Source organism: Moschus berezovskii, chromosome 2, assembly GCF_049115385.1.
Source record: "Moschus berezovskii isolate FMDL1 chromosome 2, NW_MosBer_1.0, whole genome shotgun sequence".
NCBI classification, from domain to species: domain Eukaryota; kingdom Metazoa; phylum Chordata; class Mammalia; order Artiodactyla; family Moschidae; genus Moschus; species Moschus berezovskii.
This window is the reverse complement of record NC_142461.1, coordinates 110,901,806-110,928,610: the sequence shown is the minus strand read 5'-3', so window position 1 is coordinate 110,928,610 and position 26,805 is coordinate 110,901,806. Positions and strand designations below refer to the sequence as shown.

The 26,805-nt window shown below is 42.3% G+C and overlaps 1 protein-coding gene across 2 annotated transcripts in view; it reads left to right on the top strand.

The window, feature by feature from the left end:
• STK39 (serine/threonine kinase 39) overlaps nt 1-26,805 on the top strand; it is a 329,969-nt gene that overhangs the window by 90,623 nt on the left and 212,541 nt on the right. The gene's annotated exons all lie outside the window — the stretch shown is intronic.

Below are 26,805 nucleotides of genomic sequence, written 5' to 3'. Positions count from 1 at the left end.
TGCTTGTTTATGGAAGTGTTACAACTTCAAAGAATGTAGAGTCCTTCCTAAGAAATGAATAAATGCATGTAGTCTGTTTTTTTTTTTTACTTGATGTATAGTTGTTGTACAACATTATGTAAGTTGCAGACATACAATGTTAGTGATCCACAATTTGTAAAGTTAATATTCCATTTGTAGTTATTATAAAATACTGGCTGTGTTCCGTGGGTTGTATAGTGTATCCTTATGGCTTGTTTTATACATAGTGGTTTCTGCCTCTTATACTGCCCCTCCTCACTTGCCTCTCCTTATTGGAAACCACTAGTTTGTTCTATCTGTAAGTCTGCTTCTCTTCAGTTATATTCACTAGTTTGTTTTATTTTTTAGATTCTGCATACAAGTGATACCATACAGATTTTGTCTTTCTCTGACTTATTTCACCTTCAGCATAATGCCCTCCAAGTCCACCCATGCTGTTACAAATGGCAACGTTCTTTCATTCTTTTGAATGGCTGAGTAGAATTCCATTGTAGGTACTCCAGTATTTGGGCTGCCTTATTACTGACTGTTTGGATCTGAGGTATAACATGTTTTCCTTTTGTTTTGATAGATCTTTCTTAGATCTTATAAGTTGCTGTTTTAGAACACAGCCTTTTAATAAAGGACAATTTTAATTTTATTTTCTACCTTCCAGATTGAATAATGGTGGTCTTTATAGAAATGCAAGAAGCACTTTTGAGATTTCAAGTTTTTTTGAATAAGTTTGAAAGTTTAAAAGATTGTACACATTAATTTTAAGCCCTTTATTTCTCAAGCGATGGCTGAAAGATTTGTGAACTCTTGAAATCTAGGGCTTATTTTACTCTCAAATTTGACCCTTCATGGCAATTCCTGACAGTTGGTGGGGCCTGGCAGTGCAGTGAAGATGAAATGAGAGCGTTGACAGGAGCCTTCTCCATGAAGAACCTCTCATTTTGTTAATGCTCCTAGAATAACCTGAAAGGCCTGGGGTAAAATGTAGCCATGTCCGTATCGGCTCTTGTTTTATCCGCCTTCTGTGAAGGCTCTCAGCAGTCCTCTCAACCAGCAGCACTTTGGGGATTTTTGGCTCCACATTCCCCTGTCTGTACTAGACTGTCCCCATCATTACAGGATGTTCAGCTTTCTGGCTTCCGGGAATGAAATGTTACTAACAGCACATCCTAGCAATATCTGTGTTGACAATCAATCACCAATCTGGCCTGTGTTATTGAAGAAATGTTGAAAACGTTTAGTCAGTCTGATCTGCTTCTATTTGAGTTGGACTGGAAGAGTCTTACCTTCTAGGATAGGTTTAAAGTCTTTGCATATCTAGTTATTAGAATGAAATCGATGGCAGTCCTTGGTCCCACTCTTGTTTCTAGACAGATCTGAGGATCTGGGGATATTATTAGAAATGTGAGAGGTCAGCAGAAACCAAACACACCTCCAACACAAAGGATGAGCATTGAATCATCTTTTTGATTCATTGTGCCCCTTCTCTGGGTTACCAGAGGACCAGTCAGGTGACGTCCCAGCCTATATAGTGAGCACGATGCTGACCTTAGGCTCTGCGTTTAGTTAGGTACACTTACAGAGGCCATTCCCAAGTTTTTTTTTTTAAAGAAAAGATGTTTTGAACATATAAAAGGGAAACTGAGAATTTGTTTGAGATCAAATGTTTCTTCCCTGGGGAACTAATAATGGCAGTGTTATCTTTTATTAGCCTTCTCTTTTGAAAAGATTAATTTAGTTGAGTTTAAGACCGCTGGGGAGGCACTCAGTGTGTCAGTTAAGCACAAAGGCTTTGGAGTCAAACAGGCCCTATTTAATACCCACTGTACAACCTGGGGCAAATCACTGCATCTCTAAGCCTCAGTTTCCGTATCTGTGAGATCGTGATGATATTGCCTGTCATTCTCAAAGACAGGGACTTCCTGTGCAGCTACTAAATGGTAGGATTCAAGCCCCTATAAGTGCAATACAGTAGGTTTTGGAAAGTTACAGAGTATTCTAGGTGTCTCCACCTAGAGATGTCAGTTTGCAATGGAGAGGTATTTCTGTATAAACATTTTTTGTTAAGTTGTCTAAAAAGATCCTGGAAGAAAGGACCTTAATCTTTAAGACTCCAGTGAATTGATAAGAATTTTTAATTTAAAAGAAACACACAGATTTATACATCATTTTATACTCATGATTTTGTAGTCTCTGTTTTAAAGAGGATCTTTCAGATTGTCTAAACTTTATGTCCCGTGAAACCTGGATCCACCCCTGCTTACTGTTTTGGCAGTAAGTAAATAAATGTGAGAAATGGTTAGTGTGACCCTCAAAATGGGCAATAGACAGAAAAGAGACAGTATAGGCTTATTTATTGTGGTAGCAAAAGATTAGGAACAGCTGAGGTGTCCTGGTTAAGTAGGTTTATGGTATACCTATACTATGGAAGACCCATTGATGGAGAGTGAAAAGTTCTGTGTATACCAATAGGGGGAAAAAATCACCAGGTTACGTGGTTAAGTGAACACGAGGTGAAATACTATGTATATAATATGCCGCCTTTTGTGAAAGAAGTGGAGAGAAATAAGAATATCTGTATATTTGTGCAAAGCAATATTAGAAGTATAATGACAGTGGGGGTAATAGACTATATACCTTTTAAAACATTTTGAATTTTGAACCATGTCAAAATATGACCTAGTAAAACAAATGAAATGACTCAACAAACTTAATGAACTGTCAATAAATCAAAGCCATTTTAGAAGCCATAATGAAAGTTGTCCAACGTAGCCCAAAATTGAGAAGAATAGGAAGAATCCTCTGGTATCCATCACCTGGCTTCAGTACTCAGCAGTCTTTGGCCAGTTCTCAGTTCATCTCTCATTCCCCTCCCTGCTTTGGAGACTCTTAACATTACTGATGCTGACTTTTGTTCTTGAGCCAAGTTAGTGCTTTCTATATGCACATCTTGTTCTTCCTTTAGCAACTGGCCTTTATCCCACAGGCTAGGGGCAGTATGAAGAAAAGACTTCAACTAAACAGTCGAAAAAAATGTGTGAACAAAAGCTTTGAACCTTCCAGCATCAGATAGTCTAGTTGTTAAAGACGAGGATCTATGAAATCAGATGGCTTGATTGAGGGCTTCCCTAGTAGCTCAGCTGGTAAAGAATCTGCCTGAAATGTAGGAGAGCTGGGTTTAATTCCTGGGATGGGAAGATCTTCTTGAGAAGGGAATGGCTACCCACTCCAGTATTCTTGCCTGGAGAATTCCATGGACAGAGGAGCCTGGCAAGCTACAGTCCATGGGGTCACAAAGAGTCAGACACGACTGAGGAACTTTCACTTGGTTGAAATTCCCAGGTCAATTTTCAAGCTCTGGGACCTTGGTCAGGTTGCTCAACATCTTAAAGACTCAGTTTCTTTAAAGGGAGATACAGGTATAACCCACTTGATCTTTTTTTTTTTAAACAAGTTCATTTTCTAGACTTCTAAAATTTTATATATATGTATTTATTTATTGGCCTTGGTGGGTCTTCACTGCTGCAAGGGCTTTTCTCTAGTTGCAGAGAGTAGAGGCTACTCTGTAGTTGAGATGTGCAGGCTTCTCATTGCAGTGGCTTCTCTTGTCATGGAGCGCAGACTCTAGGCACTTGGGCTTCAGTAGTTGCCGTTTCCTGGGCTCTGGAGCACAGGATCAGTAGTTGTGGTTATAGGCTTAGTTGCTCTGTGGAATCTTCCTGGATCACGGATTGAACCCGCATCTCTTGCATTGGCAAATGGATCCTCTGAGCCACCAGGGAAGCCCTCTTCATCTTTTTTTTCGTGAAATCAGATGAGACTCTTTGTAGATCACTCCAGTGATCTTCCAACAGCTGCTGGCACATGATTGGTACACAGGAAATATCAGCAGCTGCCACTGCTAATCTTAATACTGTTACTACTGTAACTCCTACTGACAGACTTGCACCTACCAGCTCTTCCGCTGCCTGAAGATCATATGTACCTCAAATTTGTCTTGCAAGAGGTGCAGCTCTGAGGGGCTTTATGAGTTATAAAAAGGAAGTGCTTATTAATTATGGCACTTGGAAGCTAACTTATTACTTTTGCTGTAAGCTAATTAAAAAGTGCAACGAATTTTTTCTTTTGTGATGAAATAGTCATTTCTCACTAAGAGAGGCAAGATGGCAGCGAACCGCTTTTGAAATGCTGAGGGAAGTCAGCCCCTGGCTTATTCTGCCGCCTGGTATTCTGCCAGTCGTTCAGTCCCAGTATTCCTGTCAGATTAATGACCCCAGCTCCTTCTCTGGGCCCCAGGGAGCACATTGCCCTTTTTCTTTTTTCTCAGTTGAGATCCCCTGAGGTAAGATTTCCCCACTTTTCCTCTCCCTCTCAGGACTGGGTTTTTTCCCCTCACTGCTGGTGGTGGTGTTGAGTGTCACCCCGCAGGTGAGTGGTGGGGGCTGCTGCATTCAGAAGGGCACTTGCAGGAAGCCCCCACTTGGGCTGTCATGAGGATTAAGTGGGTCTGCAGTGCTTAGGACAGTGCCCAACACGTGGTGAGGAAATTGTGGACAGTCAATCTGGGCTTTCCCCCGGCTTTCCTGGGTGTCGTTGTTGTATGTGTGTCTTCGTGGCTCGTGTGGTGATAAAGTATGAATCTGCATGAGCCGTGGAGGGTTATCAGGCATGTGAGTGTACGCTGTCTCCCTCTCTGCAGCTCAGCTGTAGCTTTCTAGAGTTCACATTTAATGTTCTTCATATCCTCTGACTTGAGCATAGCATTGAGTTTATACAGTATTTCAAATTAAATTTTTTGCTTTAACTCTCAAATAAGATTATTGCCTTAAAGAGAAAAACATATGCAGTGATTCCTTGGAAAAACTGGCTGCTGCTGCTGTTCTCGCCGGGTATAGGATTTTGACACTCTCAGTCAGGCAGTGGCTTGCTGTCTGAGCAAACTTGAACCAGGGGTGCTCAGGTCTTTTGCTGGCATCTTGTGTGGGCGAGGTAGGGGAAGAGTGAGGGAGAGCTGAAGAAGACTCAGCAACAGCGGAGCTAGACTGTCTTTGTTGCCATTATATTTGGACAAATAATCTACTTCTTTTACTTAAGACTGTTTGTACTCTCTTCCCTTCATGTCTTTAAGCTCCCTAGGGAGGCTCTGTTTTCTGCAATACAAGTTAAACTGGGAGAGATTTGCATATACTTATTGATTGCAGTGTTTGTTTACCTTGAGAATATTATATTTTTTTAAAAGTTTTTTTCTGCTTTTTAATAGAAAACATAACATTTAAAAAAATCACAAATCCTATGTGTGTGTATATATAAGTATATATGTGTGTATATATATATATATTCCCTTTCTCAAAACCTTTTTTTATTAGAAAAGGGAAAATTAAAGGGCCAGGTTCAGATCAGTAGACACTCTTGCCTAAGATGTAACCAGCACATTTGGTGGAATGCTTGGCTCCATTTCCAACAGTACCAATTCCATGGGAATTCCATGTATTTTCAGTGAGTGTGGCTGTAAAATCAGCACCTGATCTGTATCAAGTGTTTCCTATGTGCCAGGCCTGGTTCCATGTGCTGAGTGCACTGTGATTCAACCTCACAAAGTGGGTGAGGCTATAGTAGAGCCCCATGGGCCGATGCTCTTGTTATGCTCACTTTACCTGCCAGCTGCTAAGATACAGAGAGAGGGGAAGTAAGTGGCCCAGATTACATGTGGAATAAGTGGTAGAGTCAGGCTTCAGATTTGGGCAGTCTGGCTCCAGAGCCTGTGACCCCCTGTCAGTGGGATTTTCGGGAAGAGAACCTTAAACCTGGATTTGAATGATCTCTGTTTTGGGTGGAAGACCAACAGCAGTCGCTAGTGCTTCTCCATCTCAGTATAAATTGATTCTGTTTGGGGCTGGGAAACATATCCAGCACCTTTTCCCTCCTTGCTCACAGCATCACTGGTGAGGTTTCAGGGGATGGGAGAAGCCTTAAGTGTCATTTGGTGCAGAATTAAGCATGGTAGTGACGCCACACTCTTTTCAGACTAGAAAACTTCAGGTTTGATGTAGTGAATTAAAACCTGAGGATGGCCTAGTCTGATAGAAAATGCTTTACTTCTTAGTGTATTTTCTGTGCTCAGAAAACCTGTATGTGTGTGTGTGTCTGTCTCTTCCTGGTAATAAACTTGGAGAGGATGCCTTGGTGAGTGTAATAGTCTTTGCCACAATATGATAGAAGGAGTGGTTATTTGAATGTCATGTTCTTCCCACGGCTTAGCATTTTATTTTCCAATTTGATTCTCTGTCATGTAATTTCAGGAAGGGCTTAGTGCCTTGTCTGGAAAGTGACTGAGCCTGTTCATCTGGAATTAAAGACATGCTATTCTAAAACTGAAATTCATGTAAAACAGGTCCCTTTGGGGTGGTCACTACAAGTATATTTATCTTAGGATTTTAAAAAAATATCGACTGCTCTTATACCCTAAGAATTTTGATTTAAAAATGGTTCATTTCTGAAGGGCTTTCCAGAAACATAGGACTGCGTGTGTAAGGGAGATCTCGGGAGATCTCAGGTTCGTGCCTTTTAGGTGTGTGTGAGTGAATGTGAATTTCCTGTCCCTAGTTTTTCGTGTCAGAAATTGAACCTGGAACCTAGTTAACTAAGGACTCCTAGAACTTTAGAAAGTTATCATCCCATCTCTCAGTGTATCTCAGCCTGTACAAATCAAGCTTGTGCCTTGGGTGTTTCACTGTCTGAGGCACTTTGGGTAGCATCTCTGTTTTCTGGGAGGAAGATTTTTTTCCTTAGTCAACCATGGAATTAACATTTTCAGCTTTAGTCAGCTCCTTGAACAGCTCCTTGAACCCTATGACTGAAAACTTCTTCCAGGACAACTTGCAACTAGACTTAACTTGTTCCCAGTATTCAGGTATTATTCTCAGGGAGCCAGAAAAAGGTGTGCAAGGTGGTGGAGTCTTTATGTCCATAGCTGCTGGGTTCCTTTGTGTTCTCTCTGTGTTCTTTGGCACTGATAAGGTGTACTTGGGTGTGGGAGAGGAGTGTTTCTCGTGTTATAGGGAAGAGAAGCTGGTGCTTCAGGCAAGGTGGTTTGGGCTCCCTCTGTGCACCGGATGTAGCCCTGATTCATATGAGAGAGTTCGGAAGTCCACAAGGCATCTGGATGAGGAAACAATGATGTCACCGTGTTCACGGGTGCTTTGGTTTAGAGGGTGGGCTCTGGCCCCTGACTGCTGTGGCTTCAATCCTGGCCCTGTAGCCATTTAACTTCCCTGCGTCTCAGTTCCCACCTCTGTGTAATGGGAAAATACCAGAGGGCTAAAGGCGTTAACACACATTTCATGTTAGAATTAGTTAGCTCATACTGCTTTCCTATTGAAATAGGGGACACCTTTAATTATTTAAGGCATCCTAAGATCCAGCCAGTCCATTCTAAAGGAGATCAGTCCTGGGTGTTCATTGGAAGGACTGATGCTGAAGCTGAAACTCCAGTACTTTGGCCACCTCATGCGAAGAGTTGACTCACTGGGAAAGACTCTGATGCTGGGAAGGATTGAGGGTGGGAGGAGACGGGGACGACAGAGAATGAGATGGCTGGATGGCATCACCGACTCGATGGACGTGAGTTTGAGTGAACTCAGGGAGTTGGTGATGGACAGGGAGGCCTGGCGTGCTGTGATTCATGGGGTCACGGAGAGTCGGACACGACTGAGCGACTGAACTGAACTGTATATAATGCCTGGTTTTTAAGGCTGAGATAGTTTGGTAACAAGCATTTTTCAGCTCTGATTTTAGGCAGGCTCTGCCTTAGCCAGCTAGCAATGAAATGAGTAATTAAATCAAGAGTCGAGCTATAACATGAATTGAGAGACATGGAGCCCATTAAGAAAACAGAGTACAAGGCAAATGAAAATCAGGGGGGTATAAATTGTTTTATAGTGAACCACGATATGCTTTGAGTTTCAGGAAGTTGATCATTATGTGAATTATGGTTTAGCAAAGTATGCCAAAACTCTCATTTATTAATTTTTAGGGGGGTTAAGTAAATAAAGGCGACAAATTAGTGTGACTTCCTGAATTTCATGATCTTACCAAATGGTACCATTTGGTGAACTCTCTAGTGTGAACCATGTATACAGTCAGTTCTGGGAACTTCGTTTTCCTTTCCATCTGTATACCATCCGGGAGAAGTGCTTGGGGAGACTTTCAGCAGCTTCTCATCCTTTAACAGCTGCTCGCAGTTGTCTGAGCAGCAATCTAAGGAAGTCTTACTGGGTGAGCACAGTGAGGGAGAACCGCTTTGCTCTGTGCTCCCACTGGAATTTTTCCGCAGCTGTGCGCGTTCGGCTGCCGGGGGATCGAGCTGGGGTTGAACTTCAGGAAAGCGTGTAGGAGGACCCTTCTCGCTCCCTCCCTCTCTCTCCATCCCTTCCTTTCTTCCTGCTAAAGGCCTGCACTGTCCTTATTACATTTTCGTGTATTACGGCAGGCTTACTGAGGTCTAGAAAAAAATAGTTTTTAAGAAGTTTTAAACTTTTTAATTGAAGTATAGTTGAGTCACATTACTGTGTTAGTTTTGGATATACAGCAGAGTGACTCAGTTATATATATTATATATATATATATATTTCAGATTATTTTCCCTTAGGTTATTACATGGTGTTGAGTATAGTTCCCTGTGTTATACAGTAGGTCCTTGTGGGTTATCTGTTTTATGTATAGTAATATGTGTATGTTAATTCCAAACTCCTCCTTTATTTTCCTTCTCTCTTTCCCCTTTGGTAACCATAAGTTTGTTTTCTGTCTGTGGGCCTGTTGCTTTTCATTTGTAAGAATTTTTTTTTTTTTTTTTAGATTCCACATATCATATGATTTGTCTTTCTTTATCTGACTTATTTCACTTAGTGTAATAGTCTCCAGGTCCACCCATGTTGCTGCAGAGGCTTCATTTCATTCTTTTTTATGACCGAGTAATATTTCATTGTATGCGTGTACCGCATCTCTTTGTCTATGGGCTGATGAATATGTAGGTTGCTTCCCCGTCTTGGCTGTTGTAAACAGTGCTACAGTGAACATTGGGGTGCATGTGTATTTTTAAATAATTGATTTATTTTTATTTTTGGCTGTGCTGGGTCTTCTTTGCCACATGAGCTTTTCTCTGGTCACGGAGCACAGGGGCTACTCTCTGGTTGTGCAGCGTGAACTTCTCATTGTGGTGGCTTCTCTTGTTTCCAGGCACAGGCTCGGGCATACGGGACTCAGTAGTTGCGGCTCGTGGGCTCTGGAACACGGGCTCGATAGCTGTGGTCCACAGGCCTAGGTGCTCCGTGGCATGTGGGGTTTTCCCGGATCAGGGATCGAACCTGTGTCTCCCACATCAGCAGGTGGACTCCCACTGACCCATGAGGGAAGCCCACATTTTTTTTTTTTAAATTATGGTTTTCTCTGGATATATGCCCAGGAGTGAGATTGTAGGATCATATAATGGCTCTGTATTTTAAGGAATCCCCACACTGTTCTCCCTAGTGGCTACACCAGCTTGCATTTCCACCAGCAGTGTTAGGCTTCTTCCTTTTTCTCCACACCCTCTTCAGAGTTTTTAGACTGAGAGCAGAGCAGTTCAACTCAGTTTTTTGCTGGATCATTTTTATTTTTCTCATTGATTTTTTGTTTCCTAGAGCGTCCAGTTCTTCTAACAATAAAGGTCCTTTCCTGTTAAAAGGTGAACATTAGGTGTTTGGGCTCAGTGCCTCTGACACGGTTAATTGACAGATTTTTTTTTTTTAATTAATTTTTTATTGAAGGATAATTGCTTTACCGATTTTTGCTGTTTTCTGTCAAACCTCAACATGAATCAGCCATATGTATCCCATATGTCCCCTCCCCGTTGAACCTCCCTCCCATCTCCTTCCCCATCCCACCCCACTAGGTTGATACAGAGCCCCTGTGTGGGTTTCCTGAGCCACACAGCAAGTTCCCATTGGCTATCTATTTCACATACGGTAATGTAAGTTTCCATGTTACTCTTTCCACACATCTCACCCTCCCCTCCCCTCTCCCCATGTCCATAGTCTGTTCTCTATGTCTGCTTCTCCATCGCTGCCCAGTAAATAAATTCTTCAGTACCGTTCTTCTAGATTTTGTATATGTGTGTTAGAATACGGTATTTATCTTTCTCTTTCTGACTCACTTCACTCTGTATGATAGGTTCTAGGTTCATCCACCTCATCAGAACTGACTCAAATGCATTCCTGTTTATGGCTGAGTAATATTCCATTGTGTGTATGTACCACAACTTCTTTATCCATTCATCTGTCGATGGGCATCTAGGCTGCTTCCGTGTTCTAGCTATTGTAAACAGTGCTGCAGTGAACAGTGAAAGTGTGTCTTTTTCAGTTTTGGTTTCCTCAGGGTATATGCCTAGGAGTGGGATTGCTGGGTCATTGGGTGGTTTTATTCCTAGTTTTTTTAAGAAATCTCCATACTGTCTTCCATAGTTGCCGTATCAATTTACTTTCCCTCAAACAGTGCAAGAGCATTCCCTTTTCTCCACACCCTCTGCAGCATTTATTGCTTGCAGACTTTTTGATGATGGCCATCCGACTGGTGTGAGGTGATATCTCATTGTGGGTTTGATTTGCATTTCTCTAATAATGAGCAGTGTTGAACATCTTTTCATGTGTTTGTTAACCATCTGTATATCTTCTTTGGAGAAATGTCTGTTTAGGTCTTTTTCCCACTTTTTGATTGGGTTGTTTGTTTTTCTGGTATTGAGTTGTATGAGCTGCTTGTATATTTTGGAAATTAATCCTTTGTCAGTTGTTTCATTTGCTATTATTTTTTCCTATTCTGAGGGTTGTCTTTTCACCTTGCTTATAGTTTCCTTTGCTGTGCAAAAGCTTTTAAGTTTAATCAGGTCCCACTTTTTTTACTTTTGTTTTTATTTCCATTACTGTAGGACGTGGGTCACAGAGGATCTTGCTTTGATTTATCTCGAGTGTTCTGCCTATGCTTTCTTCTAAGAGGTTTTTTTTTTTTTTAAGAGTTTTATAGTTTCTGGTCTTACATTTAGGTCTTTAATCCATTTTTAATCCATTTTAATACATCTTTGTGTATGGTGTTAGGAAGTGTTCTAATTTCATTCTTTTACATGTAGCAGTCCAGTTTTCCCAGCTCCATTTATTGAAGAGGCTGTCTTTGCCTCATTGTATATTCTTGTCTCCTTTGAGTTGACAGATGTTTATTGAACATCTACTATGTTCCAGGCACAGTCTGAGCTGGTCTGTGGTCAGGAATGGAAACATCATGTCCACTCTCTTGGAGTTTACATTTCAGGTGAAATAGACAGCTATTAACTGTTTACTATACAATTTAATTAAAAAAATTTGTAAGTGGGAAGAAATGCACATATCCACGGAATCTAAGTTAGCTACACACTAGGTCTAGTTTAATGGGTTGTCCTGGGGACCAATCTTAAATATGTAGTATTGTAAATACGTATGATTTGGGATGTGATATTTTTGATCAATAACATGTTTCATATGTAGATTAGAGATTTTTAGGAAATTTAAATGGATTAACGTGTATTTATACTCTATGGAATATAATTTATTTTATTATGCATTTTTGGCTGTGATAGATCTTCATTGCTGCACCGGCTTTTCTTTAGTTGCAGCAGTGGGGCTACTTTCTAGTTGTGGTGGTGGACTTCTCACTGTGGCGGCTTCTCTTGCTTCGAGCGTGGACTGTAGTGCTTGTGGGCTTCAGCAGTTGCAGCTCCAAGGCTCTAGAGCGCAGGCTCAGTAGTTGTGGTGCATGGGCTTAGTTGCTCTCAGGTATGTGGGATCTTCCTGGATCGGGGATTGAACCTGTGTCTCCTGCTTTGGTAGGTGGATTCTGTACCACTGAGTCACCAGGGAAGCCCATATGGAATATAGTTTAACACTTGGTTTCCTAGAGTACACTTGAGAACACAGTAGCCAAGGATTATCTAGCCCACAGGTCACTAACTTACCCTGTGGCCTCCTTGCTTGCCATGTATCATATAAAACGAGGCTCTGAGGCTCTCAGGTTTCCTTTCAGTTCTAAAACTTGTATAACTGCATTACAGAAGAACTCTGTGACCCCCAACATACTGCCCTTCTCATAGGCTTCCCTGCTCCTTTTAATGGCAGTCCCATCCTCCTCTATAGTAGAAGTCTAGAATTCCTGATCCTTCTTCTCTTATACCCCGTGACCTTCAGCTTGTCAGCACATGCTGTTGTGAATCTCGACTCACCACCTGCCCTGCAGTCATCCTGGTCCAAGCCACCACCCATCAGCTCTTGCCTGGATTACTACCGTAGCCTCTGAAGAGATCCTTCTCTTCTGCCCATTCCCCTGTGTGCTCATTTCTCTGCATGGCATCCAGAGTGATACTGTTTGGAGTAAGCAAGCTTGTGTCATGGCTTTACTATAAACTTGGCAAAGCCTTTTCTTCTCAGTCAAAATCCTAGTGGTGGCCCTTACAAGAGCTGCTGCTGCTAAGTCGCGTCAGTCGTGTCCGACTCTGTGCGACCCCATAGATGGAAGCCCAGCAGGCTCCTCCGTCCCTGGGATTCTCCAAGCTGGCTCCTCGTTATCTTGTTGACCTCATTTCCTACTTCTCCATCTGCCTCACTCTCGTGCAGTCAGACGGGCCTTCTTGCCATTGAGCTCCTGCCTCAGGGCCTTTGCGTCGGCGGTTCCTCTTCCTGGGATGCTCTTCTCAGGACCTCACATGTCCCATCGATGATGGATGGCATCCTGTGGTGAATTGCAGTGCTGCTTCTCAGTACTCGCCATCCCGTGATCTTTTTTTTTTTTTTTCTTTATTGTACGCATCACTGTGGTTTTCAAGGTGTGCTTCTAAATCAGCAGCAGCACCTTAGGAGCTTGATAAAAAATGCAGATTCTTGTGCTGTTTCATCTCTAGTTTCTGCTGAATCAAAAACTTTGGGGGTGGGACCCAGCAGTCCACATTTTGAGAATCTCTCTAATGATTTTATTGCACACTAAAATCTGAGAACCACTGCTGTCTGTTGTGCTTCATAATTGTATTATATGTTTTTAATCTTTCCTCCCCACACCTGCCTCAATTTAAGGGTTGGCTGTGTGAAGGCAGGGGTTTTGTTCCGCAGTCCTGGAGTTGAGAATGGAAATGGTACTTAGTAAGTGCAGTAGTTTGTGGTTAAATCAGTTAATGAATGGGCTTCCTTGATGGCCCAAAAGGTAAAGAATCTTACAGGAGACACAGGAGATGAGGGTTCGATCTCTGAGTCAGGAAAATCCCCTAATGGAGGAAATGGCAACACACTCCAGGATTCTTGCCTGAAAAAAGTTCCATGGACAAAGGAACCTGGCGGGCTACAGTCCAAAGAGTCACAAAAAACTGGACATGACTGAGCGACTAAGCACAAGTGTGACTGTAGTAAATTTAAATTTAAAGAATACTGAGCAGTAGAGTTTATTGTTATGTTAATTAAATTTTAGTCACTCCTCAGTGTCGGAGAGTTTTAAATGTGAAGTTTTCTTTATCACAGATTTAAAAATCTGCAGATTCTTTGAAGATTGCATTATCCTCCACTGATCTGTCTTGAAACTTTGTGAAAATGATGTGAATTGTTGCTTTAAATACTTCAGGCAAATGGAATTGCACTATTTTAATCATCTCCCATAGGGACCATCTCTTTTAAGAGTGTACAGATGGGTCTTTCTGGTTTATTAGAAGCTTCTGATAGTAGAGCTGGTTGAGTGGAGATTTGTATGAAAAAGGCCGCCTGGAGGTGTATGAATATTGCATTGGAAATTTAGACTCATTAATATTTGATCTAAGCTGCTTGTGCCTGTCTTTACAGGTATGTCCAGCCAGGAGCCCCCAGTGACTTCAGAGTTTGCCTTTGACTTGAGGAATGATGATTCCTATATAATACGCTTACCTCGGTTGTTCCTCTACTCTGCTGTCAGCTCAGCTGAGTTGGTCTTACAGATGAGGGGACTGAGGACTACTGAGTGATTGTGGCCTCTTTTGAGGTCATTCTGAAGGTTGTAAAAGCTCATCACTCTCAGACCTCCCCAGACTTCACTTTTTATCCTCGGGTCACTATCCTTGCCATTAGGCTTCCCACCCCCTCCCCTGTTTGCCTCTTAACTCTATGCTTTTTGACAGTTCGGCTGTCCTGGGGCCGATTTTTTCAGCTGTAAAATAAGGAGGGTTGACAAGATGTTCTCTGAGGACCTGTCTTGCATCAGAGTGTTTGAGTGACCCTTCATTAACCTCACTCACTAAAGGCACCCTCAGTCCTGTTTGAAAGCATTCAAATCAGAGGGTGGTCTTGGGCATGGAGCAGAGAGAAAGCCAAGCACGTGTCCTGTGCCTTCTTTCACCAGAGCATCTTTCAACAATATCCTTCCCTCCCCAATTGGGGAGCCAGGGAAGAATGATTTTTGTGACTTGGGGTTTATTGGTGGTTTTCCTTTGCTCACTGTAATTATCCTAGTTGATAGAAGGCCGATCACTAGTGGGCTCTTGGTCATGTCTGTCTTTAGACTTTAGAAGGCTGGCTCGTGCCTCCTGCAGCGCAGCTGGTCTGGGATTGCTGCTGCTTCCTTCTGCTGTTGCCTCCCCAGTGTGGCCCCTGGCTCCACTTCTCCCCAGAAGTTTACCTGCTTTGGGGAAGGTGCAGTGACTCCGACACAGATGCGCAGATTATCAGTGGTTTGCCATCATCTTACACTGGTATTCTCCTCCTTGCTGGGGCTGATTGGCTGTGTTGGGCAGCCCCACTGTGAGCCAAATGGGAATTGACCTTAGCCAGCACTTCATCTTCTCCTGGGGTTTTGTCTCTTCTAAGTGTGCGTTGTCTTGATTGCGAGAATGGTTGAGGAACTGGGGAGGGTTGGAGCTTGTGTAGCCTCTGAATTCTCTGTTGAATTTTTAAAATCATTTGTCTGTGTCATTGTGGATTCATTTTGATTCCATCCACAAAGCACAGACAAGTGCTGAGAACTTTTCCTTTATAAGTAGAAATACAGCACATTTGAGGGAAACCTGTTGATGGCAGTTTTGAGAGTCTACCTACATGAAACACCTATCATGGGAAAGTTTGCTTCTTTGTGGGTGTTTTTTTTGAAAGGTGAGATTCTAGCTTTAGGGAGTAAAATGATATCTTCTGATTTCTTATTTTGCTGTCAGAAAAGTCTGTGAAATTGGAAATTGTCATTCTCTGATATTTCAAAGACAGTCAGGACTGCCTCTCCCCGTTAATGGGAAACATGAACCTGCCCAAAGCAGCTGCAAGTGGCTGTCTAGCGCCCAGGCTCTAGAAATGTGGCAGGGCATGTCTTCTGATCATGAATGCCTCGGACACCATGCCATGTGTGGGTGGAGGCTGCATCCTATAGAACCAGCCTAGGCCACTGAGTACCGTTTGCTTACAAGAAGGGATAGGTAGACTTGAAAACCAGGAGTCTGATTCTGGGAAAGGAGTTTGGGTGGAAAGCAAGTTTTTCAGAAAACTGTTTGGTTCTCTCAGGTTTCTCTTGGGGTCTGTCCCTCCTGAGCAGGACAGGTAGTGTGTGAATAATTGATTACTAATAGCAGATAAGGTGCTGACATATTTATTATTGCCTTGCCTGAAAGATGAGCAGATCCAGTGTTATCAGCTCGATGATATAAATGCTGTCACCTGCACACAGTTGCATATCAGAGGCTTCATGAGTGGTAGAGGGAGAATAGTGTTACAGAAGTCTGTGCTGAGCCTCACGCTTACCCACAGCCCTTCTCCTCTGGGCCTTGGCACCTCCAGTGAGCAGCTGTTACAGACATATTGCTAATGATCATTGTGATGATAAGTTATGTAAACTTATTATAAAGAGATTTTGTACAAACCTGAGTATTCCCACAAGGCTGTGCCACGCGTGTGAATTTGTCTTGCATGACACATTAGAATCACTGGGTCAGACAGTTCTGTGTAGGACATGATTGTCGTTTTTAGTGTTGGCCTTGGACTTGCCTGTCGTAAAATACATGATGGTGTGCTCAGCTTTCTCCATGCCACTCTCTTTCTGCCGCTATGGTTCTCTTCACCTCAGAGATGAGGGAGGGAAGCCCTGGGGCTGGCTTTCCTTGGCGGGCTTCTGGTCAGACTGAATCATGCTGCATCGAATCAGCCAGGGCTCTTCCTCCAGTGCAGATTCTGATCCACTCGGCCAGGGGTGGGGCCCAAGATTCTGCATCTTCCAGTGGCTTCCAGGTGGTGATGATGTTTCTGGTCTGTGGATGCCACTTTTTTTTTTTTTTTACTTTTAAATAGTGTCTATTTATTAGCCGGCTTGAAATTTTTTTTTTAATTGGAAGATAGTTACTTTTTAATGTTGTGTTCCACAACAGTGTGAATCAGCCGTAAGTATACGAAGGTATGTTCCCTCCCTCTTGAACCTCCCTCTCACCCCACCCCTCTAGGTCTTCACAGAGCACCTGGTTGAGCTCCCTGTGTGATACAGCAACTTCCCCCTAGCTATCTGTTTTACATGTGGTTATGTATATGTTTCAATGCTGCTCTCTCAATTCATCCTACCCTCTCCTTCCACGGCTGTGTTTGGACCCCAGTTTGAATAGCAACAACAATCTAGGCGAGAAGGTTGAAGATTTGTCTCACTTCTTAGAAGTGTATTGTTCCATTTCTGGAACATTTATGTAAGCATAGCCCCAAACAGAAACTATTGGCAAAAAGTGAATTAGGCACTTCTTGCAGTATGTTTTTCTCCCCTTGAGACGCCTGTGCATTTATTTGTTTTGATTTGTGCCTCTGGCATTAAAAGCCATGCTTAATGCTGGAACTGTTTAAAACTCCAAAATTGCACTGTGTGCTAAATTGTTTTCTTGCTGATTTTTACTGAGTCCATTTGGGGATTGCATCAATTTTGGCCTCTGATGCAATGGTTAACCCTTAGCAGCCAGGAAGTTTGAATAAACATGGCTGGACTAGAGAAAGACGGGATTGTAAGAATTAAGTAGCCTTTGGGTACAGACACCAGAGTGCTTGACTGTCAGGGGATGGGGCAGTATGGACATTTGACGATTTATGTAACAGTTTCAGGGTTGGTGCAGAAGCCCATGGGTAGCGCAGAGGTCATGGGCTCTTCCCTGCTTTTTGTTCTGCACATCCTCATGTGACAAGGAAAGGAGCCTTTGTAGGGTGGTTCTGTATTCAGGCAGAAAATTTTCCCACGAGGGTCTATACCATATTCCCCTTGGATCCCATGCATGGGCCAGGACTAGGGCAGACCCTTAGACCATGATTAACTTAGCCCTTGTACGATTGATCAGGTTGCTGGTAGAGAACAGGGTGTGGATGTTGGGTAGGCAGCCAACGATGTATGCTGCCGAGGACTCCTGTTCTGAAGAAACTTCTACGTGTGTTCTGTGCCCCTCATTGTATAGCTTGTGCAGTTGTTGCTCAGAGAAGTTAACATGGATGAGCAGGGAGTGTAAATGGGATCACCCACAGGCCCGTTTGATTGCAGAGTACCTGCTCAGGGTAGAAATGTGGCTCCTCCCTGCGCGCGGTGCCCTCCCTTGGTTCCTGTACTCTTCCCTGTAGTTTCGGGGTCCTTGATGGGGACTCTTTGGAATCATCAGGACCCCATGGTGTGCCTCTGAACAGGGGCCATGGATTCCTCACCAAGCGTGTCGCTCTTTGGCCTCTAACTTAGTTATGCTGATGTTCATGGTCCGATGAAACACCAGTGTTAGAGAGAAAACGTTGCCTTTGAGCAAAGTGGCATTATTTCAAGAAGGAATCCGGCCCAGTGAATGTTGAACTGTGCGTGTAGGTCTTGCCACATCCTGCCTTGGCCCCCTGGGTCCTGGGCTGTGCTTCTTGCCCTGGATTTGCCAAGTGCTACCCCCGGAGGTGCAGCATCCCCTGGAGGACTTGAGGCATCCTCTCTGCCCCTCTGAGTCCATGCTGGCCCGCACTTTCTCTTGCGTGGTTTCAGGGATTCCCAGCAGGCACGAGGCGATGCTTCCCTTGGCACCGCCTCCCCCTTCCCCGCTGTTTCCACAGACTTGGCTTTTAGTGCCTGGAGGTCTGATGACGCTCTGAAGATGGCAAACCTCCAGGAGACTGAAAAGTTGTTGCTATTTAATTTACAAACAGAAATAAAGGAAACAGAAAAACTGGTACAAAAGGCTGGGTTTAATTATACATTAAAAAAAATAAAATTGAGAAACACTAATTTGGGCAGTTAAAAATGTGAAAAGTGCAGTGCTCAGGGATGTGATAATGGGGTAAGTGTCGCAGTCAGAAGGGAACAATAGTGGAAAACTGTTGGCTTCCACATACAGGACGAATTATGTCTGTGTATTTTGCCTTGTTTTACTTCAGATGCCTTGTGGGGAGAGAGTTTAGTTAGAGAGGGCTGTGATCAGAGTGGTGCTTCAGAAAGACAATTGGATTTGCAGTTGAAGGAGGCATGCCTCTGATTCTGTAATTGCTAAATAAAGCCTTCACTTACTCTGATCTGTGTTTTTACTCTCTCACCAAGAAAATCAGAGGGTGGAAAGGGCACCTTGGAATTACTAGCAAAGACAGGATGATGCCTTTAACATAATTTATCTATTCTTGTTTAGATCGTGTAATAGTCACACTATTTAATGTCATGTTTTCCCATGTTAGCTCTCACTAGAAGACTGGTATTGTGTTTAAATCAAGGCTCTGTAGAATTAAAGCTACAGCCACTCCAGTTGGACATTATTGTGCTTACCCAGTGCTTCCTGAACATAGATGGGGAACTGCACCATTAACACACCTTTTACTATTGGGTTGGCCAAAGCATTCGTTTTTTTCCCATAAGATGGCTCTAGTTGTGCTTTGTCTTTAACTTCATTTGAAATAATTTTGTTAGCTTGTATTGTGACTGCTGTTATATCAGTGTGTATTAAAAAAAAAAACTTACCAAAATTGAACTTTTGTGTAGCCATTTTAACATTGAAGGTGAAATAAAAATAGCAACATTTTCAGCATATTATGCTTTATTATTTTAAGAGAGGTAAAAATGCAGCTGAAATGAAAACAAGATTTTGCAGTGATGGTTAAGGTACTGTGACTGATCAAATATGTCAGAAGTGGTTTGCAAAAGTTTTATGTTGGAGATTTCTTGCTAGATGATGCTTCACTGTTGGGTTGACCAGTTAAAGCTGATAGTGATCAAGATGTTAATTTTCGGAAAAAAAAAATCAACATTATATCATATGGGAGATAGCCAACATACTCAAAATATCCAAATAAAGTGTTGAAAATCATTTGCACCAGCTTGGTTATGTTCATCCTTTTGTTTGGGTTCCACATAAGCTAAGTGAAAAAAACCTTCTTGACCATATTTCCGCATGTGATTCTCTACTTAAATGTGAAGAAAATGTTCCATTTTTAAAACCAATTATGACAGCAATGAGAAGTGGATACTGTACAGTAATGAGGAGCGGAAGATGATGGGGTAAGTAAAATGAACCACCACCAACCACACCAAAGGCCAGTCTTCATCCAACGAATGTGATGTTGCGTATATGGTGGGACTGAAAGAGAGTCCTCTATTGTGAACTCCTTCTGGAAAATCAAACGAGATTAATTCCAGCAAGTACTACTCCCAATCAGGTCAACTGAGAGCAACACTTGATGAAAAACATCCAGCATTAGTCAACAGACAATACATAATCTTCCATCAGGATAATGCAAGACTGCATGTTTCTTTGATGACTAGGCTAAAACTGTTACAGCTTGGCTGGGAAGTTCTGATTCACCCACCGTATTCACCAGACATTGCACCTTCAGATTTCCATTTGTTTTGGTCTTTACAAAATTCTCTTAATGGAGAAAAAATTCGATTCCTTAGAACACTGCAAAAGATACCTGGAACAGTTCCTTGCTCAAAATAATAAAAAGTCGTGGGAAGATGAAACTATGAAGTTGCCTGGAAAATGGCAGAAGATAGTGGAACAAAATGATGAGTTTTTGTTCAATGAAGTTTTTGGTGACAATGAAAAATGTCTTATTTTTACTTTAAAACCAAAGGAACTTTTGGCCAACCCAATTAAAAAAAAATACAAAACTAAATACATTGTTTAAAACAAAACAACTGTCCATACAATTCCTAACAATTAAGAAAATGTTTCTTAGTTCTATATTATACTCATTACTATATTTTGCATAGTTTAAATCATAATGTACTTCTTTGTATGTTCTTTATTCATCAATGTTGGCGGTATTTCATTTTAAGGAAACCTGTGGGACTCATGAAGACTGGATGCTGGCAGCCCTGAAAATGTTCCTGGGTGTTTAGAAGTACAGTTCAATTTCAGGAGTAAAGTTTTGAGTCTGTCATGAGAAGAATAAAAACAAAACCGGGAATCAAACCAAATTTTGATGGGATTGTTTTTGATGATAATAGATATGACATTCATGATTAACCAGAAAGCCTCAAACTAGTTTTTCTATGTTGGGTAATTTTTACGCAACTAGATTTTTACTCAGGGATGAGCTCAGAAGCTGTTCAGTATTAAACCCCGTTATTCCTTTTTTATATTTTATTTTTGGTACTGAATTTCCCCACAAAGAAGCCTGGGGCTGTGTGGCTAAATCTCCTGTGTGAAGGACTGTGCATTTTGTTCAGACCTTCAGTAACTTGCTGAGTGGTCATTGGCAAGTCATTTCATGTTTTTTATTTTTTCCTTTTTTTCAGTTCCAATACTCATTAAATTATCACATTTTCTTAAGAATTTGTCTCATCCTTTCCTTTTACTCTGTTCAAATATAGACCCTGTTGATTTTATTCTTGGGCAATGCCTGTGATATTCTCTGTATCCAGTCTTTCTCCTTTCCTGAACATCCCTGCAGGATTACTTTTCCCCAGTTCTCTTCTTGACTGGAGAGAAAGCAACAGTAGTCTAGGGTGGTAACTGGATCAAGTAGTTTCCCGTACCTAGAACTTAGACTGTGTGTTTGGGCTCTTTGATAAGCTCAGTGCCTCTTGGCTTTTCCAGATCTCAAGGAAAGAGGGGTTCCAGGGCCCTGCTGGCTACTGTAACTCTTGCTGCCTCAAACCCCCCAGCCAGCCACTTGGAGATCTTCAGGGATCAGTATCTGTTGCAACCCATTTTGAATATATTTTAGGAAGCTCTGAGCTATCAAATGTTGAAAAATGTTGATTCCATTACTCTCTAGCCAAGTGGAGAATGGAATTAGCCTTTGTTTTTTTTTAATGCCCAGCTCAGTTTCCCTTTTGCAGATGTTAGTAGGTATTATAAATGTTAGGGGTGGGCTTCTCACCCATAATGTCACTCCCAGGTTTTAAGGAAATGAAGTTTCGGACCAAATTTTGCCATTCATTAGCAAGCAAGAACCCTAAAGGTTCTCACAGTTTGTTCTGTAAAAGCAAGGAGATTCCTGTTCTCTGGCTTCCTGGGTGAAAGAAAAGTTTACCTGAAGCAGACATGCCAGCATTCTAGAGGCAGTGTCCTTGTACACTTGTACTTGGCATCTGGAATCTAACTAGACAGGAAACTGGTTAGGGGTTTAGCTTACACTTGGGCCAGGCTGGACGCTTGCTTTCTGGTCACGTGAGATGGAGAGTATATCTAAAATATTTTAGCCACTCTCTGTGTGCTCACTACTTTGACTTTCACCAGTGAAAACCTGTTTCTAACATGCATCATGCCTGTCAACAGGTGACTATTTTCCCCAACGATGGCCCCTTTTGGGCATTCACCTGGCCCCTACTCATCTATATTTAGATATGGATAACAAAAATAATTCTAACAGCTGCCTCTGGCATCCTGAGTCAAGTGCTGCCAGACCCTGGGCTCAGAATGCTGGTTGACCACCTGGGTTGCAGCACCACAAATAGAGCATTGCATGGTGTAGACTGAAGTATTTTAGGAAAATTTTAAACGTAACACAATCAGCAGATTAGGTTTTCTTTTTAAAATGTTATTTATTTATGGCTGCGCTGGATCTTTGTTGCTGCGTGGGCTTTTCTATAGTTGTGGAGAGCAAGGGCTAAGATGCGCTCTCAGGCTTCTGACTGTGTGGTTTTGTGTTGTTGAGCACGAGCTCTAGGGCACCCTTGCTTCAGTAGTTGCGACTCTTGGGCTCTCGAGCACAGGCTCAGTAATTGTGGCTCACGGGTTCAGTTGCTCTTTGTCATCTGGGATCTTGCTGAAGCAGGGATTGAACCCGTGTCACCTGCATTGGCAGGTGGATTCTTTACCACTGAGCCAGCAAGGAAGTCCCTGGCAGATAAGTCTTGCAGGCTAAATCAGGCAGACAGAATTGCTTTATTTTACTTTTCCATCTTTTTTTTTTTTTTTTAATATACTGAATTTGTGGTCAGTAACAGCAAAAACAAGATATTTTGTTAATATATCAAGATTGTGATGTTTTGCTTTTTCTCGGGAAATGGGGGCATCTGCAACACTAGGGCCCTTTCCCTCTGTGACAGCTTTGTTCTCCAGCTGAATAGTCGAGGCTTGATTTAGAAAACACTGAGAATGGGCTCCTGGGAAGGGCCCTGGACTTCCTAATGCCCTCCTGCACGAGACAGGTATTAAGTGCCTTTCATCATTGAGATCATGCTGTTGGTTTTCAGGACCCTCTCCCCTCCTTTTATTCCTGCCCAGGCTCCTGTGGGTGTTTGGGTTTTTGAGCCTTGCAGCTGTCAGACAGTTTTTCTTCTTGGCTCAACACTTGCACTTTGCTCATTGCTGCTTTGTCTGGAATGCCATTTCCTTTTGGGCTCATCTGTCCAGATCTCAAACTCATCTCCAAGGCCAGGTCCAAGGCCCACTTTAAGATGGAGACTTGCATGACTGTTACTATCCTGGCTCCTCTGCTTTTACACAGCATTTGCTTCTACACGTTGTTCTGTTTCATGTCTTCCCCCTCCTTGGTGATAATATTCTTAAGGTCAGGAAGCTTAGCCTTCCTTTTTTTTCCCCTTTGCCTGAGTGGCGTGTGGGATCCTAGTTCCCCAAACGGGGTTCAGGGGTTGAACCTGCACGCACTCTGCAGTGGAAGTGTGGGGTCTTAACCACTGGACAGCCAGAGAAGTTCTAGCATCACCTTCTTATATTTTATACCTACCACTGTAAAATCATTAATGCTTCTCCCCTCAGCCCAGTTAAAAGGCAGAGAACAGTAGCTTACTGATCTACCTAACAGTTATTTTACAGTATTTTTATCCATGGTAAAAAGAAATAGGGGAGTGTTATAAATGTGAAAATAATGTAAAAACAAGCATTACCAAGAAGCCTGAAAACAGAGATCCAGAAAGATAAAGTGCCTTGCTGGAGTCACACAGTTGGGGAATAGCTTAGTGTTTGGTCTAACCACTTATCTATCCTGTATCTTGTCCCTTAGAGCTGTGCTATTTCCTGACAGCTCTGCCACTTTCTAGATCAGGTAGCAGCACCCCCAAACTCTGCAGATCCTCCCCAGGGCTCAGCAGCGTTCACATATCAAAACACGACAATTCCCAAAGTCACTGAAGTTGTATGTCACAAATTAGGCAAAGGTGATGAATGCATATTAAACTAACCACACTAAAACAGAGCAGCTGTGGAAAAGCCCCGAGGCACCAAGAGCTAGGATGCTAAAGATGGTTCTGTCATTAATGAGGACCAGCAGAGTGTCCTCTGCTGATGGTCCTGCCCTTAGTGGAGGGAACATTGTGTCGAGATGATGATGCAGAGGCAAAGGCATCATCCAAGTGCAAAGGCTGCACTGCTGAGGGTAAGGATGTTGGTGGGTTCAGGCAGTTAAAAGTAGGTAGTTTAGGAGGGCTGGGCTCAAGGCTGGACTTCCCAGGTGGCGCCAGTGGTAAAGAACACGCCTGCCAATGCAGGTAGACTTGAGACTTGGGTTTGATCTCTGGCTCGAGAAGACCCTATGGAGGAGGGTACAGCAACCCACTGCAGTATTCTTGCCTGGAGAATCCCATGGACAGGGGAGCCTGGTGGGCTATGGTCCATAGGGTCGCAGAGAGTGGGACATGACTGAAGTGACTGAGCAAGCACACACAGGCTCAAGGTCGTAATTTGGGAGTAGTGATAGATGAGGTGGGCGAGGAAAGGACAGTCAGAGTTAAAGGTTAACATGTTGCGCTGAGGGATTCTAACTCGACCCTGGGAGAGCAGGGAGCCTTTAAGATTTTAAGGAACCTTCAGGTCTGTGATATAGACCTGGTTGCTGGAGGCTCGATCTGGGGAAAGCCAGCCACTGGTGAGTTAGAAGGTAGCCACAGGAATCTTGGCTTAAGCCAAAACAAGAGCAGTAGGGAAGGAGAGAAATGAATGGATTCAAAAGACGTGAGAGCCTTTCGTGACCAGGATGATGGCATTCTTTCTGGTTTGAGATGCAGTTATTCCTGGAGGCTGGTGAACTTTATGTGTGGCCTTTGATTCCACGTTGCCAGGGAAATGTTCGTGGTTTCTGACCCACGTGCCTCTGGCTCCACTCCCTTGAGCCGTCTAGTGGTCTCTCTCAGCAGTCAAGGGCGCTCTTCACTGTGGGTGCTCCACCACCTCCTTCCACTTGTCTCTTGTGAGCTGTCTGCACAGAGTATACCTGCCTTCCTGTTTGCACAAGCACACTGGATACTTCAGTCCAAAAGTTCTCTTTCTCAGTACATATAAAGCTTTTTCTATATACATTGGCCATACTTAGGAGCAAATTGTACCTTTATTCTGTAGTCATAGGGTGATCTGGTGTTAGGATTGGTGTTTTCTGCTTGTGGAATTATTCTTCTGAGCTTTTAAGACATTTAATGATCTGTTTATAACTTAAGAGTGAGTGCCTTAAGAGGAGGCTTTGAGAACATACGTGAATCAGAAAAATACATTGAAGAGGTGTTGTCAGTAATGAATTACAACTATGCATCTCTCTCAGCTACTTTTGGAGCTTTAAAAAGGTCTAATCAGATGGTGTTTTTAAGGAATTAAAAATTAATGTTAACAATGGATTTTTATCTAGATTATATCTTTTAGGAAGATATATGTTTGTTTGGGTGTAGAGTTGCTTCAGCTCCATGGAAAAGAGTTTATCTTTCCTTAAAGCAACTAACTTCTACCCATATTCTTAATTATTTACAGATGGTATGTATTTATTTAATATTATCATATTTCAAAATTAGTTTAATAAAAATGGAATGTTGGATTCGCTTTTAAACTTCTTTTCAGAAATACAGGTGAAGTTGAAATTTTTATTTTAAAGGCCTTATCTCATATTGTCTCTTCCTCTAGCCAATATGGTAGATGCTTACAAATGAATAACTCCATCTAGCTCTTCTGTAAGAGAATGAATGTTATCTCCTGCTACTTGCAAGAGATTGGTTCAATGGTTTTAGAGGTTTCTTTTCACAAAGTTTGATTTTTTTTCTGACTGTAATATAAGGGTTAAAATAGAGTTTGGCACATGTGTGCAAATTAAAGTATATGACATTTTCAGAATATACGTTTGCTCACTATTAACATGAAAGTAGCAGTTGGAATAGACTCCCTTTCTCAACTTTTGTCCTTTTACTTGAAGTTCTAGTCCTGTTGGAAGTGGAGTACATTTAAATGTAAATAAAATGAAACATTCAACAGATTTCAACTCAGAGAATTGGTTCCAGTGTTATTGAGTAACTCAATCATGTACGCAAATGCCAATATTTGACCTTGGTTTGTTCTTGATGCTGTTCTTTGGTAATTGCCGTCATCCTGGCAGTTCCTAGAGGGCCCATCTATGGAGAGTTATGTGAGAGCAGTTTGAAGGGGCTCACACTGTGTAATCTGCACAGTGTTTTGAAGTATTGATCCCCGTTTTTATTAATATTTGTTGTTGTTCAGTCACTAAGTCTTGTCCGACTCTGTGACCCCCATGAACTGTAGCACACCAGGCTTCCCTGTCCTTCACTTTTTCCTGGACTTTGCTCAAATTCGAGTCCATTGAGTGGGTACCCTTACTACTCTTTACCTGTCCTTGAATTGGCTCTTACTGATAGATCTGTTCTAGCTCTCGATATTTGATCCTTTAACTTATTAACTAATTTTAGCCATTAGTAAAAATCTAAGCGGAGAGTTGGACACGACTGAGCAACTGAACTGAAAAATCTAAGCACAAATTTCATGGATTAATCATCATTGGGTGTTCCGTCTCTATGAGCTTCTCAGATGCTGCAGTGGTAAAGAATCCACCTGCCAGTTCAGGAGAGGCAAGAGACGTGGGTACTGCTGATTTTAAGATCAAGTCCATGTTAGCATCATGACCTAGAAAAAGCTTACTAGCAGCAAATCACTTAAGTTCTCTCCGCTTTGAAAATACATTATGTGTAGGAATAATACAGGCTTCCCTGGCAGCTCAGACAGGAAAGAATCTGCCTGCAATGTGGGAGACCCAGGTTTGATCCTTGGATCTGGAAGATCCCCTGGAGAAGGAAATGGCACTCACTCCAGTATTCTTGCCTGGGAAATCCCATGGGCAGAGGAGCCAGGCAGGCTACAGTCAATGGGGTCACAAAGAGTTGGACACAACTGAGCGACTAAGTACAACAATACAACGTTCCCTCTCTACTTTTAACGTATAAAACGATTTTTGTATAAATGCAGACACATATACAATATGCTTAATTAATTTATCGCCTCACGAGAAGAACTTCCAGTATATGATGGATATCAAGAAGAGTATTATTTCATTCTACAGACCTTTCTATCTATACCTGTAAAAATTATCCAGAAAG